Raw genomic sequence first — 15,370 nt, forward strand, 5'->3', positions numbered from 1 at the left:
TATCTGCTGTTTGTGGGCTCCGGCACAGGGCTCTGGCAATCTAGTAAGCACTGCATTAGGATGTATTTATGTGGGTATTTACCATGAATTCTGCACTATGTTTAAAAAATGAATATGTAACAGATATTGCTAATAGTTCCACTTGCCAAGCCCTTCTGATGTTGCTGACCCAGGCTGAAAGCCACAGCAGTCATTTTGTCAGTTATCGGAGAAAGAACCTAAGCGTCTTGTGGTTGCTAAGGCAACGCAAGAGTACATTCCTCTCTCTTTTATCTCCTTTAGCAAATTTCGTTCTTTTAGCTTCAAGACTAGCCTAAGTAGATCAAAAGTAGTCTCTTCATTATGTACCACCGAGATAGCTGCTTCTAAGGCAAATGAACTGTTAAGTTGAAGTGCATTGCAACCTGAAATACGTTTTGTTTTGTTTTGTTTTGTTTGGAGGAAGGCCATTGACTCTGGAGTGACTTGCTGGAGGAGATAAGATTAAGCCAAAGCAGAGAAATTTCAAAGCACATTACAAGGATAATCTCCATTTGCAAAATATTTCAAAAGGGCAAAAGAATTAACATTTCTTAAAAACACCCCTCCACTCAGTGCTGAAAAGCATTCCTTCGTCTACACATATTCAGTGCTTGTACACAGTTTGGAATAGTGTGTGTGTGTGTGTGTGTGTGTGAGAGAGAGAGAGAGAGAGAGAGAGAGAGAGATTTGTTATACTGCATTTCCTTCGAATTCTCAGAATGATTCAGATAGGAAGAGCTGTTTGACAGTGGAACGGTCTCCCTCCTTCCTCGGAGGTTTTTAAGCAGAGGTTGGATGGCCATCTTCTATGGATGCTTTGGCAGATATTCCTGCATTGCAGGAGGTTAGACTAGATGGCCCTTGGGGTCCCTCCCAACTCTACAATTCTATGATTCTAATTCCCTAGCTAACAGACCAGTGGTCAGGGATGATGGGAATTGTAGTCCCAAAACAGCTGGAGGGCCAAGTTTGGCCATTGCTGCTATAGACAAAGCTCTCTGTTTACATCCAGTGCCCAGCTATGTGTTTACTAGTCTCCAGCCAGCTAGCAAGACCACACGCACATCAATGTAATATAGAGTTACAGCTGTGTGTAAGAACTGAATGTAAGAACAGATGCTTCATGATCTGTGGCCGCGTTAGACCACATGTATTACACATACATAAACAGTACCTTGTTTAAAGAATTAGGCAGCTAGAATGTGTTCTAGAAACCATTTATCCCATTTGACATGGGAATGCTGAGACTGAAGTTTCAATTCTAGCCCCACTTAATAGGATTAAATCCCATTGACTTCAAATGAACGTCTGAATATACCTTGTTAACATTATGATATGACTTGCCCAAGTACCCAGTGACTCATTGCACAATTCCCTCCTCACTTCTCATCTTGCACTCACTAGAATAGGAGAGTAAAAGCTTCTGCTTTCAGTTTTAGTCTAACCACCAGTCCTGTGATGACTGAACTTGAGGAACTGTGGTTTGCTTAGAGTTCTAGGGATGGGTAACCTGTAGCCCTCCAAATATTGCTGGAATCCAACCTCCATTAGCCCCAGCCAGCATGACCAATAAGCAAGGAGTATGGAAGCTGTAATTCAACAACATTTGGAGGGCCACAACATCACTAGTTTTAACTTTGCTTTGAGAACTAGCTAGGATATGAAGCCATAGTTTGATCCTGGATTGTTTAAACAAGCCACAGTTCCCCGAGTTTGGGTACCACAAGGAACTGTGAAACAGATGCTTCCATTTTCCTCTGTCACATGAGAAGAAGGGGGGAATTAATTTTTCAGGGACTCCTTTCCTTCCACATAGACATGAATTAACCCATCAATGATATTAATGAATAAGGGAGATTGAAGCAAGTTCATTTTATGTTCTGTGGTAGTTTCTAGGAGCAGAGGGAATGCAAATTGTTTCAGATTATTCCTTTGCTCCAAAGAGTGTGGTGTGATTAGAGTATTGGACAAGGAATGGAGAGAACTAGCTATGAAGCTCTCGCTTGGTGACCTTGAGCCACTCAACGTCTCTCCACCAAAATGATTCATGGAGTGCTGTGAAGGCCATGGATACCGTCTTGAGTGCCTTAGAATAAGGGTAATTACATAATTCATCTTTCATATAAAACCTACATATGTGCTGTTTAAATTCTGATGTAACATTTTGTACATTGGCTACTTGAATGAGTTGACTCTGCTCATGTGCCCCTTTTCACTCCAAAGTTTTGTTTTGGGGGTTGTTTAATTGTATCAAAGCTTTGGAATCAAAGAAAGAAGAAAGAAAATTAAATTGAACAAAGGAGAAAACTAGCTTGAAATGTTTTCTGAAACATTCAGAATATCATTTTGGAGGCCTTCATTTGTGTGAAAATCTATTAGTGGAGTTTGAGGAAAGTTCAGGAGAGTGGGCCAAATGGACAATTTTTCTTCAGTGTTACACAACGTGGAACAAACCAGTACAAGCTGGTTGGAACCGGTTTAGACCGGTTTGAACTGGTCCAAGCTGGCTGGAACCAGTTTAGACCGGTTTCAGCCGGTCCAAGCTGGTTGTAACTAGTTACAGCTGGTTTGAACCGGTACAGACAGGTTTGAACTGGTCCAAGCTGGTTGGAACCTCTCCAGACCGGTTTGAACCTGTCGAAGCCAATTGGAATGGGTTGAAGACTGGTTCCAACTGGTGTAGACCAAATCAAACCGACTTCAACCGGTTCCAACTGGTGTGGACTGGTTCCAACCTGCTTGGACCGCCAAAACCAGCTTCAACCGGTTCAAACTGGCTTGGACCGGTTCCAACCAGCTTCAACCGGTTCCAACCGATCTGGACCGGTTCCAACCAGCTAGGACCGGTTCAAAACAGCATGGACCAGTTCAAAACAGCATGGACCGGTTCCAACCGGTCTAAACTGGTTCAAACCGGCTTCAACCGGTTCCAACCAATCTGAACCAGTTCCAACCAGTCTAGACTGGTTCAAACCGGCTTTGACTGGTTCAAACCAGTCTGAACCAGTTCCACCCAGTCTAGACCGGTTCCAACGAGCTTTGACCGGTTCCAAGCAGCTTGGACTGGTTCCAACCAGTCTAAACCAGTTCAAACCAGCTTCAACCAGTTCAAACTGGTCTAGACTGGTTCCAACTGGTGTAGATCGGTTCAAACCGTCTTTGACCAGTTCAAACCCGTCTAAACCAGTTCCAACCAGTATAGACCGGTTCCAACCTGCTTGGACCGCCAAAACCAGCTTCAACCGGTTCAAACCAGCTTGGACTGGTTCAAACCGGTCTGGACCGGTTCTAAATGGCTTTGACAGGTTCAAACCGGCTTCACCTGGTTCCAACCGGTCTGGACCGGTTCCAACCAGCTTGGACCGGTTCGAAACAGCCTGGACCGGTTCCAGCCGGTCTAAACCAGTTCAAACCAGCTTCAACCAGTTAAAACTTGTCTAGACTGGTTCCAACTGGTGTAGATCGGTTCAAACTGTCTTTGACCAGTTCAAACCCGTCTGAACCAGTTCCAACCAGTCTAGACCGGTTCCAACCAGCTTCGACTGGTTCCAACCAGCTTGGACTGGTTCCAACCGGTCTAGACCGGTTCCAACCTGCTTGGACCGCCAAAACCAGCTTCAACCGGTTCAAACCAGCTTGGACTGGTTCAAACCGGTCTGGACCGGTTCTAACTGGCTTTGACAGGTTCAAACAGGCTTGGACCGATTCCAACTGGTCTGGACCAGTTCCAACCAGCTTGGACCAGTTCGAAACAGAATGGACCAGTTCCAACCGGTCTAAACCGGTTCAAACCAGCTTCAACCGGTTCAATCCGGTCTAGACTGGTTCCTACTGGTATAGACCTATTCAACCCGGCTTCAACCAGTTCCAACCGGTCTGGACTGGTTCCAACCTGTCTAGACAGGTTCCAACCAGCTTGGAGCAGTTCAGAAGGGTCTAGACCAGTACTGACCAACTTGGTCCGGTTTCTACCAGTCTCAACCTGTTCCAACTGGCTTGGGCTGGTTCAAACCAGCTGTGACCAGTTCCTACTGGTCTAGACTGGTTCAAACAGGCTTGGACCGGTTCAAACCTGTCTGTACCGGTTCAAACTGGCTTCAACCAGTTACAACCAGCTTGGACCGGTTCCAACCGGTCTAGACCGATTCCAACCAGCTTGGAGTGGTTCCAACCGGTCTAAACCTCATCAAACCGGCTTCAACCGGTTCAAACCAGTCTGGACTGGTTCCAACTGCCTTCAAACTAGCAATATTTAATGCAAATGCATTTTAAGGCTGAGTCTAGGTAGCCAGTGTGGTGCCCTTCAGATTCTGTTGGACTCCAACTCCCATCAGTCTCAGACAGCATGGCCAATGGAGAGGGTTGATAGGAGTCCAACAGCAACTGGCGAGATTAAATGCATGAGCCGCTGCATTCAAGAAAGACCACTCACCCTGCTTTTTGTCCACTTTCAGTGCTCAAGCTCTGTTTCTTTGGGGAATTGGTTTAACTTGTAGAACCATTATCACCTACTAACAAATTGCTCAGTAGCCTTGTTAATTGAGCAGCACCACAGTGCATTGGCATGCACTGCCCCTCTTTGTTGGAGCCATGGTGTAACTCTGCAGAAAGGATCATCATTAGCCTTGGGTTTAGCATTTGTCACCCAATAGAGCTGCAGAATTGACTACTAGCTCCCAGTCAACAAACTTAAGAACAGTATCCTTAGATCAAATAGTTTAACCACTCTCCATTTCAAAGGGAGAAGGTAAGGTCTGTGTGAACATGTGTGTATGACAGGGAGCTGTGGACTTTGGTCAGAGGATAGTAATATGTGAAAAAAGAGAATGAATGCAGAAAGGGCACTACTAATATACTGTAAATAATCCATTAATTTTCATGGGCATTCATGTTAGTAAATAAGTATTCCTTGAGATGGACCAGGCAGGCATTTCATAATTATGACCTGTTGAGATCTGAGGGTCCCCCCCCCCCCCGCCCTTTGCAATCAAGTGGCATATAAATTTTATGAATAAATGTATAAATAAAATTGCTGGTTGTTGTAATGCAGCTCAGCTATTTGTGTCTGTAAATACTGCCGCATTTAACTATGGGCAAGGCTGCAGCCTTCCTTTGTTTTCAACTTTTTGATCTATTCCATTTTAAGACAGAAATGGTAGATGAGAGCTATTTTTCATGTACTTATCTCTCCCTTCAAGTTAATCCGCTGTTACTAGTCCTGAGCCCTTTGGTTTCCATAGAAACTGCCGCAGCCTCCAACTGTGCAGCCCTCAGAGACTTAATTGCATTCCAAGTTTCATAAACTTTCTATTAACCTTCGCCTGGCAGACACATGCGTGTTGCAAGATAATGAGCTGAATTAATAGTCCAATATGATGGATTTGATTTTTCCCTCAACAGCAACCGGCCCCTCAAATATCCTTTTTTTTGGGGGGGGGCAATGAATATTATCTGTAAAAACTGCTGTGCCGTCATTGCTGATGTTTTGCTTGCTATTTGCAAAATGTCAGACATAAATGAAAACAATCCCATCGGCATTCAGAAAATGGCCTCCAGTTGGCTAGCTAGTGTCGTCCCCCCCCCCCGGCGCTTTTAAAATACACTGCTGTGGCTAGAATTTCTGACATAGGCTGCATGCACACCATACATTTAAGGCACACTCCCCCCCAAAAAAATAATAACTCTGGGAACTGTAGTTTACCCCTCAGAGTTACATTTTCCAGCACTTAACAAACAAGAGTTCCCAGATTCTTTGGTGGAAGTTGTGATTTAAGTATATGGTGTGTACAGAGCTGTATTCTTAAGGCAAACCTATGCTTATACACTTATGGCTTCAAGGAAACCTAAGAAAGATAAGTCTAACAAAAAAATGTCTGTGAGGAGATTAGAGATGTATAACAGATTTCTCAGCTCCCTAACAAATCTAAAGGTTTCCTCATGGGGAACCACCGTTTAGGTATGTTGTACAGATAGAGCATCTTTTTCCAGGCCATCCCTGCCCCAATTTCTGACTGTGGTAGAACTTCCAAGGAGGCCCTTTCTGCCAGTCTTAACACCCTGATTCAGAAAGTTACCTGGTCAATGATTCTCTTTGAGAAGTGAAGGGGTGTGTAAATACCTCCTGCAAAGGAGATAGCATAGGAATTTTTGGAGTTAGCAAATATGAGGCAGCCATGCAGGGAAGATCTATCACTGACAACCTCTCCTTTTTTAGATTTAAGTTTTCACCCAACACTGCCCACACAATTTCAAAGCTGTTTCCTGAAACCATGTAGAATAGAAACTTGGAGACAGAAGATTTACAGGCTGTCAAATTCCACACCAGTTTGAATGGTTGTCCTGAAACTCAAAGATGAAAATTGTGAGTTCCTCCCGCCACCCCTGCATAAGAGCACCTGCTTTGAGAGGGTCCAATGTGACACAGAAAAGCAGCACAGGGGAGTGCTTAACCCTTGCCCTCTCCCCTGCAATGTATTTCCTGATTATTTGCAAGGAACTCTGTGAAGTGCATGGATCAGCTAGGGAAGGGGAAATTAGTGGGCAGCAGGAGAAAGGTTTAGCATCCCTTTTAATGCACGCACACACACCTTCTCTGTTCTAAACTCCCCAACAATCATTTTCCCTTGCTGAACTGGCTGTCAGGATTGTGGTATACACATTAGTCATCCCAATATGTTTTGAATGCATTTGGCTGGGACAATTAAACAGAACACAGACACCAGAAACATTGATCCACCTACAAAGCAGGCATCTGCTCACACCTAATGTAGATGCAAATTTGTACCTGCTTCAGATACTTCTTCACAATCTGGCTGGCTGTGTCTTTTCAGTGTAGATGGAGAAATGCAAACTGGGCCACTAATCTGTTTTACACCACTTGTTACACATCATTAGAGACGGGTTTGTTTTTTTAAACTAACTAACTAACTAACTAACTAACTAACTTATACCCAGGATTTCTTCATGCCCAGCAAGACTACCTATGTACGTTTGAGTCCCCGAACATTCAACCTTGTGACCTGAACAAGACAGCCTTGTTACTTTTGGCTGTTCTCAAGATGACCTATTGCATAAAACCAGCTTATGTCAAGGCGCATTTGTGTTTTTCCCCTTATACAGTAATTCTCAAGAGGCAAGGAGCCTAGTTCCCACAGTCCCTCCATCAAAGCCAAAGAAAAGAAAAAAATAATTTTGGTTAGATAAGGAAAGATATAAATAGATATAGGTTTAGTTTTTTTGCCCACCTCCTCTGCACCCTGTTAGAAGTTATTTTCCTGGTTACTCTATGAGGCAAAGCATTCTGCTGATCACTGTCAGGATTAAATTCTTCAAAGATGGGCACAAACTAAAAATACTACATTCTACTGTTTTTCATTAAAGGCACACACTTAAAGAATCTCTTCTACTTAATGCACTATAGAACATAAAGTGAGCATTAGGGCCTTTCTCTTTTCTTCTTGAAAAGCACATCAGTACCCTCAGCTGAAGACTGTGGGAACTTCTCAGCTCTAGTCATTGGAATGTGAACTATTCCATGGGCCCTCCAATTGTAATGTTAGCTAGCGGCACCATCCATGCTGGAATATCTGCAGTTCATCTTCCTGGTTTCTGTATAAATTTATCCATGTGGCCAAGTATACACATTCTCCAAAAATGCATATTAACTTCAAAAAAGGGTGCCGTCAGGTGGAGGGCAGGGGCAGAACGACAGGACCTTCAAAGGTCTGCCAGTGGCTATTAGCCACGGGTGGGGAATCACATGTGACCTGTTGGTGGAGTGAATAGCAAAAGAAAGCAGGAAATAGGGCACTTGAGCCTTAATAGCTTAGTTGGTTAGAGCATGGAGCTAATAATACCAAGGTTGCAGGTTCAATCTCCTTATGGGACAGCTGCATAGTCATGCATTGCAGAGGGTTGGATTAGATGATCCTCAGGGTCCCTTCCAAGTCTACAGTTCTATGCTCTATGAAGCAGGGCCAGTGAGGGAGATGGCCTTGGGAGACAGGGTGTAGCCTGGGTGACAGAAGGCTGTATTCGATCCAAACTTGAGGTTCCCTACTCCTTTCAGCGATGCGGGTGGTGCTGTGGTCTAAACCACTGAGCTTCCTGGGCTTGCCAATCAGAAGGTCAGTGGTTCGAATCTCCACAACAGAGTGAGCCCCCATTGCTCTGTCCTAGCTCCTGCTAACTTAGCAGTTCGAAAGCATGCCAGTGCAAGTAGATAACGAGGTACCGCTGTGACGGGAAGATAAATGGTGTTTCTGTGCGCTCTGGTTTCCATCACGGTGTTCTGTTGCTCCATAAGCAGTTTAGTCATGCTGGCCACATGACCCGGAAAACTGCCTATGGACAAACACTGGCTCCCTCAGCTTGAAAGCGAGATGAGCGCTGCAACCCCAGAGTCACCTTTGACTGGACTTAACCATCCAGGGGTTCTTTACCTTTTACCTTTTTTACCTATACCTCTGGATTTTGCTGATGCTAAGGAAAAGAAATCATAACTGAAGCAGAAAACGCACACACAATCAAAGCCAATGTCTTTTGTTGTTGTAGAACCTGAGTAGTATTACAATTGCAAGTCCTTTTTTTTGGAAAAAGCATCCCATAAACCCAACCCTAATCATGGCATGCTATCAGGTCCAGGTAGGAATTACTTGATGTGTGAAGCAGCCTTAATGACTCGACCTCTTCATTACTAGCCTGCTTGTTGGAATGCTGCACTGGGAAAACGGTTCCATTTAAAGTTCTAAGTGTGCTGAAAACATGAGGATAATTTTAATTAAATCTGAGGAGCTATTGGAGAGGGCCAAACACTTCAGACAGCTAAGTAGCAATACCACAAGGTTTCTTAGGGATCTGATGAACTGGAATTGGTGACTTGTGCTCCAGCAATGCTTGATTGCATTTGGAGGAGCGGTATCAAAACTATTAAGTGTAAAATAAAATTACTGCAGGCTCTCATCTACAACGCCTTAATAAAGGCATATGACTCGGACACAAGGGTTTTCTGGCTTTTGAAATTAAATGCTATTAATGATTGCTAACGTGGTGTTATGCACCCCACGAAGTTAATGAGCATAATTTAGAAGATAACTGAAGTGTCACCGGAAAGCTCCAAGGTGATCGGGGGTGGGGGTGGGGAGGAATGGGGACTTGAAAAACATGCCAGATGAACAGAGGAGAAATTAAAGGCTTCATTTTCTTGCTTCTCAAGCAGGCCACTCTAGAACAGGATATCAGTGCACACAGTTGATGTGTATGAGCATCATAACGTTCCTCCAGTATCCATGATGGATGCAGAAGATGCAGATGGAAATCTGGATTCTCTCATCCAGGGAAACTAGTTGCATGGCACAAAGCATTACTATAGCCAGGGATGAGAAAATATGGCCAGTTTCTCATTTTTCCAGTGTTAAGTTCAGTTCTCTGTATTTCATCATCAGATATATATATATATGGTTGTCATGAAAATCCACCAGCATTTTAATGTGGATTTCTCCTCATAAACACATTTTGCACGTGTTTTTGTCCACTATACAGTTTCCCCAATACAATGGATTTTGATATGTTAGCTTTTCCAATATATATGCAGTTTAATGCACATTTTACCCTAGTAAATGTATTTTTCGCACATATTGATTTCCTGGTTTAATCGCATTGCAAAACTGGGTGGTGTGCACTTTTCAAAGGATAACTGCGTTTTGGTTTGCATATTGCTTCGGAAAGTGTGAATTAGTTAGGTCAACTTTAAATCTGAATACAAATTTCTCTCCACATCACTGATGCAGCTGATTGAAACTACTTTCTTTTAGCTGTTTTGCCCTGGATGCCTCATTGTCATCATGGATAAAATCAGTGCTTAGAAAGTTCATTTAAAAAAGGAATTGGTTACAGTTCACCCCCTCCAAAAATGAACTAATTTTGTTCCAGTTCAATTAACAATTAATTCATGTGGTCCTCAGCATTCCACCCCCCTCCACCAGTTTTCAGAATTTTACAATCTGTTCTGCTAAAGTATAAAATATGCTCATGAAGACTAAGAAACCATCAAAACAGACACACAGTTTAAAGGGAACAATTGTTTTATTTTTCCCAACAGTTATGATAGTTTTTCAGATAAGTAAGAATTGTAACTAGAATGGTCACAATCACACATAAAGTGCAATGAATTCCATAATGTGTGTGTGTGTGTGTGTGTGAGAGAGAGAGAGAGAGAGAGAGAGAGAGAATTAAAACTGAATTGAATTAAGAATCATCCAGAGTTGCACTGCAAAGAAACAATTCATGTTCAGTTCATACAGGAATTGTAGGAACTACTTTCAGGTGTAATTCTGAGATTTTTGAATTGTGGTAGCTAAGTGAACTAGTTAATCCAAATTAGTTCATGGCAAGTGATGTATAAAACTCAGAATTTTTTTCTACTAAAGCTTCTCTTTTCTGCTTCTTTGATTATTAATGCAGACAATTTCTCCTCATAGTCTTGTGATCATGAACCTTCAGTTGGTTCTGTAGAATTCTCTTTCATATTCCTTTCACATCTTGCTATGACTTGTCCTTTGTTAGCCTTTAGTATTGTCAAAATCCATCTTTTTCCATTTTGACTGCTAGGATGATTGCCTGGGCTCCGATAATTTTTCACCTTCATTACTGTAATATTTTACTTTCGGAGCATCCTGCCTCAAACTTTAATCTCTGTTCCGAATGCTGCTGCTCGGGTAATTCATTCCACTTGTCATCTTGATCATGCAAGACCTCTTTATCATCCCCTCCTTTATCTCCCAGTTCCTTTCCCCCATGCATTTTAAACTGTGTTGATACCTTTTAAAATTCTTTGTGGCCTGGTTCTTCCATTTTTGCCCAAGTCCATATTCATCAGCTTTGCTATTCTGAGTCTTGGCTTCCTTGTTTTCCATCAACATGGTCTGCATTTTCTGGACACGGGAGAGGCAGATTGGGGGGAGTGTGCCTGCTTCAGTTGCACTGGGCCTCAGGGGCACCACTGGGGACTCCAAACAATGTTTTAGAAGAGGCCGCACATGGCAGCACTGAGATTTGAGATCCCAAGATCTGCCACTGCCCCAATATTACTTTGTCAGACACAATGGATCTGGTCCAAGGAGGCATTGCCCCACCAACCTCAGCTTGGTGCTGCCTGTCAGCTTCCTCCTCTGTAGTCTCAGTGTTGCCGATTCAGGACATGTAAGAAGAAGAAGAAGAGTTTGGATTTGATATCCCGCCTTTCACTCCCTTTAAGGAGTCTCAAAGCGGCTAACATTCTCCTTTCCCTTCCTCCCCCACAACAAACACTCTGTGAGGTGAGTGGGGCTGAGAGACTTCAAAGAAGTGTGACTAGCCCAAGGTCACCCAGCAGCTGCAGGTGGGGGAGCGGAGACGCGAACCCGGTTCCCCAGATTGCAAGACTACCGCTCCTAGCCACTACACCACACTGGCTCTCAGGAATTTTCCTGATGTATGGCAAGCCTAGGCTCTTAAATCTTCTACACAACTTCCTTGCAGGCTAGTACCAAACATCCAGCTGAAAGTAAGCATGGCCAAGGGGCATGTGGGGAAGCAACAGTTTGGGAAAACCAAGGAGGTTTAAGTGGCGGGAGGAACACCCTGGATCAACTGAACCAATCTGATCCATGGGAATAATTTTCTCTCTGCCACAAATATGACAGTCAGCTGAACCCCCGGCATAAATTAAAAAACCATCTACAGGGCTTCTCCATGAGAAATTGTTCATAGTCAGCTTTCTGTAAAGCTTGCAACAACACATGATTTGTGATAGGCATTCTGTTCTAAGGAAACACTGTGACCCAGCCAATTTAGCTTCCAACACTATAATATGTGAGTTTGTTTTTCTTGGACCAGTCTCTCCAACGCTCTGTTCATACTACCTTATTAAACTCACTGCCCTTACAGTATCAGTGGAGAAATAAGGATCTCGGGTGAACATGCTGACCTGCCAAATTTAAGAGCTAGAAAATCTCTCAGCATTGAGTTGTCTTTTCCAGCCAGTGTGGTTTTGTGCCAAGTAGCGTCCAACGAGATCATTCTGTGATGTAGTTGTGTGTAACTGCAACAATGAAAGAAATATCACCCTTTGCTAACAGGAAGTCAAAGGCAGAAGGAAATTGCTACCACATGTGTAGCATTAGTGCCCTCAAAGCTACGGCATTTGATTACCACCCCGTTAAAAAAAAGCAAATATTGTCTTGTTGAGTTGGCTTTTGGCAAGTCCAAGCATAGTAAAATATATTTCATGTTTTGTTAACACCACAGCATTGCACCTGGCCACCTGAGGAATGTTCCTGGTGGGTTTGGCGCAGAATGTAAGGAATTCTAACAAACAGTCACAAAAGTAGGTGGAAAATGAGCACCAAAACAAAAAAGACAAATTCAGGCCTTATGAGGGGAGTTACTGAATGGCCAACTTTGAATGTTTTGATTTCTTGGTCCCATTTGTTTATTAATTTTATTTGCAATTTATTGACATATGCTCTCTGGGTGACTCTCAAAAGAAATGCAACAATTAAAGTTAAATAATAATAATAAAAAGAATTAATTCATTTTTTAAAAACTAAGAGGACCAGAGTGTAAGACACATTTAAAAGTGCTAGGTGAACATCAGGTCTTCACCTGGTGCCAAAAAAGATGACATGGTGCAAGACAAACTGCTCTGGGAAGGTTCTTTGCATAACTGGGCTGCCACTACCAAAAAAGCCCCTCTTCCTCATGGTAACCCTGTTGTAATATACAGTTATTGACTCACACTTACATGCACAAAATGGTTAACCTGAGTCCTGAGCTCACATGATCAGAATAGGTGTGGCTTAGCAGGCTCTCAGTCTCTCTGTGCTTTTTGGAACAAGCAAGAAGTCATGCGGCTATGGCTCTCTAAAAGTGAACTGAATCTCTCTAAATGGAGATTTTACAGCCTGCATCTTTGCTAGCCTAAAGACTGCATGATTCTTTTGGTAAGTGTTATGTACTGAAGTTCTCACCCTTGGCCAGCAGAGGGATACTGTAGATAGTTTTCACTCAGGTCCACATATGCAAATAAGGGATTGAAAGTGATGTTCAGTGATTGGATAGTTACAGAAAGTGGTTACTGTTGCATTTTAGTGGAGCTCTATATAAGCAGGCTGGCTGAACCCTTCAGTTCAGTTCTGTTCTGGCCTGTGAATAAACAAGAGCTGTTTGAAGAATCGCTGTGTCGTCTGATACGTCCACCCACAACTTAACAGTAAGAAAATCAACCCCCCCCTTTAAGTCGTTTGGAACCTTCTTCTTCATTTTTACTGCCAACAGATGGAGATATGTGTGCCATAACTTCTGGAAAAAACTGTGAGTAAAATATTCAATAAATTGCAAAGCTAAGTGTGATTTAGTCTAGCCTAAGTATTTTTGTAGGGAATGTTAGTTTAAAGGTAAATGAGGGCAGATGCAAAATCTAACCAAGTTTTAATGTGCTTGGACCAATCACCATTGTACTAACTCCTCTATGGGGGAGTAAGCATCTCTCTTCCATAGCATACAGACATTCAATAGGAGGACTGTCTGTCAAGACCAAATCCATGCAGAGCATGTAGAGAACATAGGCTGCATACACACTATACAGTGGTACCTTGGGTTACAGACGCTTCAGGTTACCGACTCCACTAACCCAGAAATAGTACCTTGGGTTAAGAACTTTGCTTCAGGATGAGAACAGAAATCGTGCGGCGGTGGCAGTGGGAGGCCCCATTAGCTAAAGTGGTACCTCAGGTTAATAACAGATTCAGGTTAAGAACGGACCTCCAGAATGAACTAAGTTCTTAACCTGAGGTACCACTGTACGTTTAAAGCAAACTCAAAGCACACTGTTGTTTGTTAAATATAGCTGGGAATTGCAAACAGTACCCAGAATTCTCTGGGGGAATGAATGTGCTTTAAATGTGCCTTAAAGGTATATACACAATGATAGATGGCTGGTTCATATGTAATGCTAGAATATAGAATATAGCCCTAGATGCCTAAACTAGCATAAGCCTGAGCAAAGTCAGAGGCTTCTAAGTTCCTTCTCCCTTGTGTGTGGGCTGGAGGAGGATTTCTGCAATATTTTGTCCCCCCCCCCCAATATCTTGGCTTAGTCTTGCCTACAAATCAGAGCTTGTGGTTTAAAGCAAACTCTGGCCAGTTTCTTTAAAAAACCAACTTCAAGGCATGCATTATGAAGCTGGTTTGTTGAACTAGCCAGTGTTTATTTTAAACCACAGGCTCTGGTGTGTGATGCTATGCCAGAATTCTTTGAAAGTGAAACTAAATGCTGCATAACTCCTTCTCCTGCTGTGCCCCCTCTTTTTCTTCCAGCATCCTCCTCCCCACCCCCACCCCCAGATCCTTGTCCACCATTACTGATCTTTTCATTGTGGAATCTCCCAGGAATTTCCAAGGAAACATGGTGTTTGCTTGGTTACATTTTGGGAAATACTGATTTACATTACCTCAGTAATCCTCCCCCAAACGCTGCCAGGTAGGTCAATATTATATTTTTACCTATGTACAGTATTGCAAAGTCAATACCTATGCTTCTTGATTTAATGTGTGGAATGAGGTCTGGACTCCAGCTGGTGTGAAAAGTAGAACCATAGACTCATAGGACACTCATAGGCCCCCTAGTCCCTCCCTGGAGTTTTGTCTGCATTGATTGATGACAGGTCACTGTCCTTTTAAAAGAAACCAAGTGGAACTCTGGGGCAAGGAAAGAGAAAACATATTCCAGGAGAGTTGCGGTTATTGTGTGGTTATCTGTGTAGGTTTTTGCTGAATTGGGGAATTTTTTTCCAAAGATAAAATTTTAATTTTCTAGAGGTCCTTGGCCTGGAGTATAACACTGATAGTCTTATCTCATTATGCTACACTGCACCAGCTCTCAAATGTGTACCTTATAAGCACATCCATGAATAAGGTAGTCATACTAAACAAATGCCCTAAATATTTACTAATTAGAACCCCCCCACTTACAAAAATTGTGTGATTTTTACAAGTCAGAACCATAAACTTAGTACTGAGGCAGTACAGTGGTACCTCGGGTTAAGTACTTAATTTGTTCCGAGGTCTGTACTTAACCTGAAACTGTTCTTAACCTGAGGCAACACTTTAGCTAATGGGGCCTCTTGCTGCTGCCGCACCGCCGGAGCACAATTTCTGTTCTCATCCTGAAGCAAAGTTCTTAACCTGAAGCACTATTTCTGGGTTAGCGGAGTCTGTAACATGAAGCGTATGTAACCTGAAGTGTATGTAACCCGAGGTACCACTGTAGTATTTTCCAGCAGAAACGCTGCAGTGTTTAGCTCCGTGTACT

At 42.9% G+C, this 15,370-nt stretch overlaps 1 protein-coding gene and 1 long non-coding RNA gene across 3 annotated transcripts in view; one reads left to right on the forward strand and one right to left on the reverse strand.

The window, feature by feature from the left end:
* The window catches only part of LOC309532278 (protein FAM13A-like), a 49,761-nt gene that overhangs the window by 17,648 nt on the left and 16,743 nt on the right, over window positions 1–15,370 (forward strand). The window contains exon 8 of one of the 2 annotated variants that reach the window (XR_014219670.1): window positions 13,336–13,354. The exons of the other annotated variant lie outside the window; for it this stretch is intronic. The gene's annotated coding sequence lies outside the window, so the exon portion shown is untranslated. Of the gene's footprint in view, window positions 1–13,335; window positions 13,355–15,370 lie in introns of those variants that run through there. 2 annotated transcript variants of the gene reach the window in all.
* LOC309532307 overlaps window positions 1–15,370 on the reverse strand; it is a 42,106-nt gene that overhangs the window by 10,626 nt on the left and 16,110 nt on the right. The gene's annotated exons all lie outside the window — the stretch shown is intronic.

This window comes from Podarcis vaucheri (assembly GCF_965113315.1).
Source record: "Podarcis vaucheri genome assembly, chromosome: 5".
Taxonomy (NCBI): domain Eukaryota; kingdom Metazoa; phylum Chordata; class Lepidosauria; order Squamata; family Lacertidae; genus Podarcis; species Podarcis vaucheri.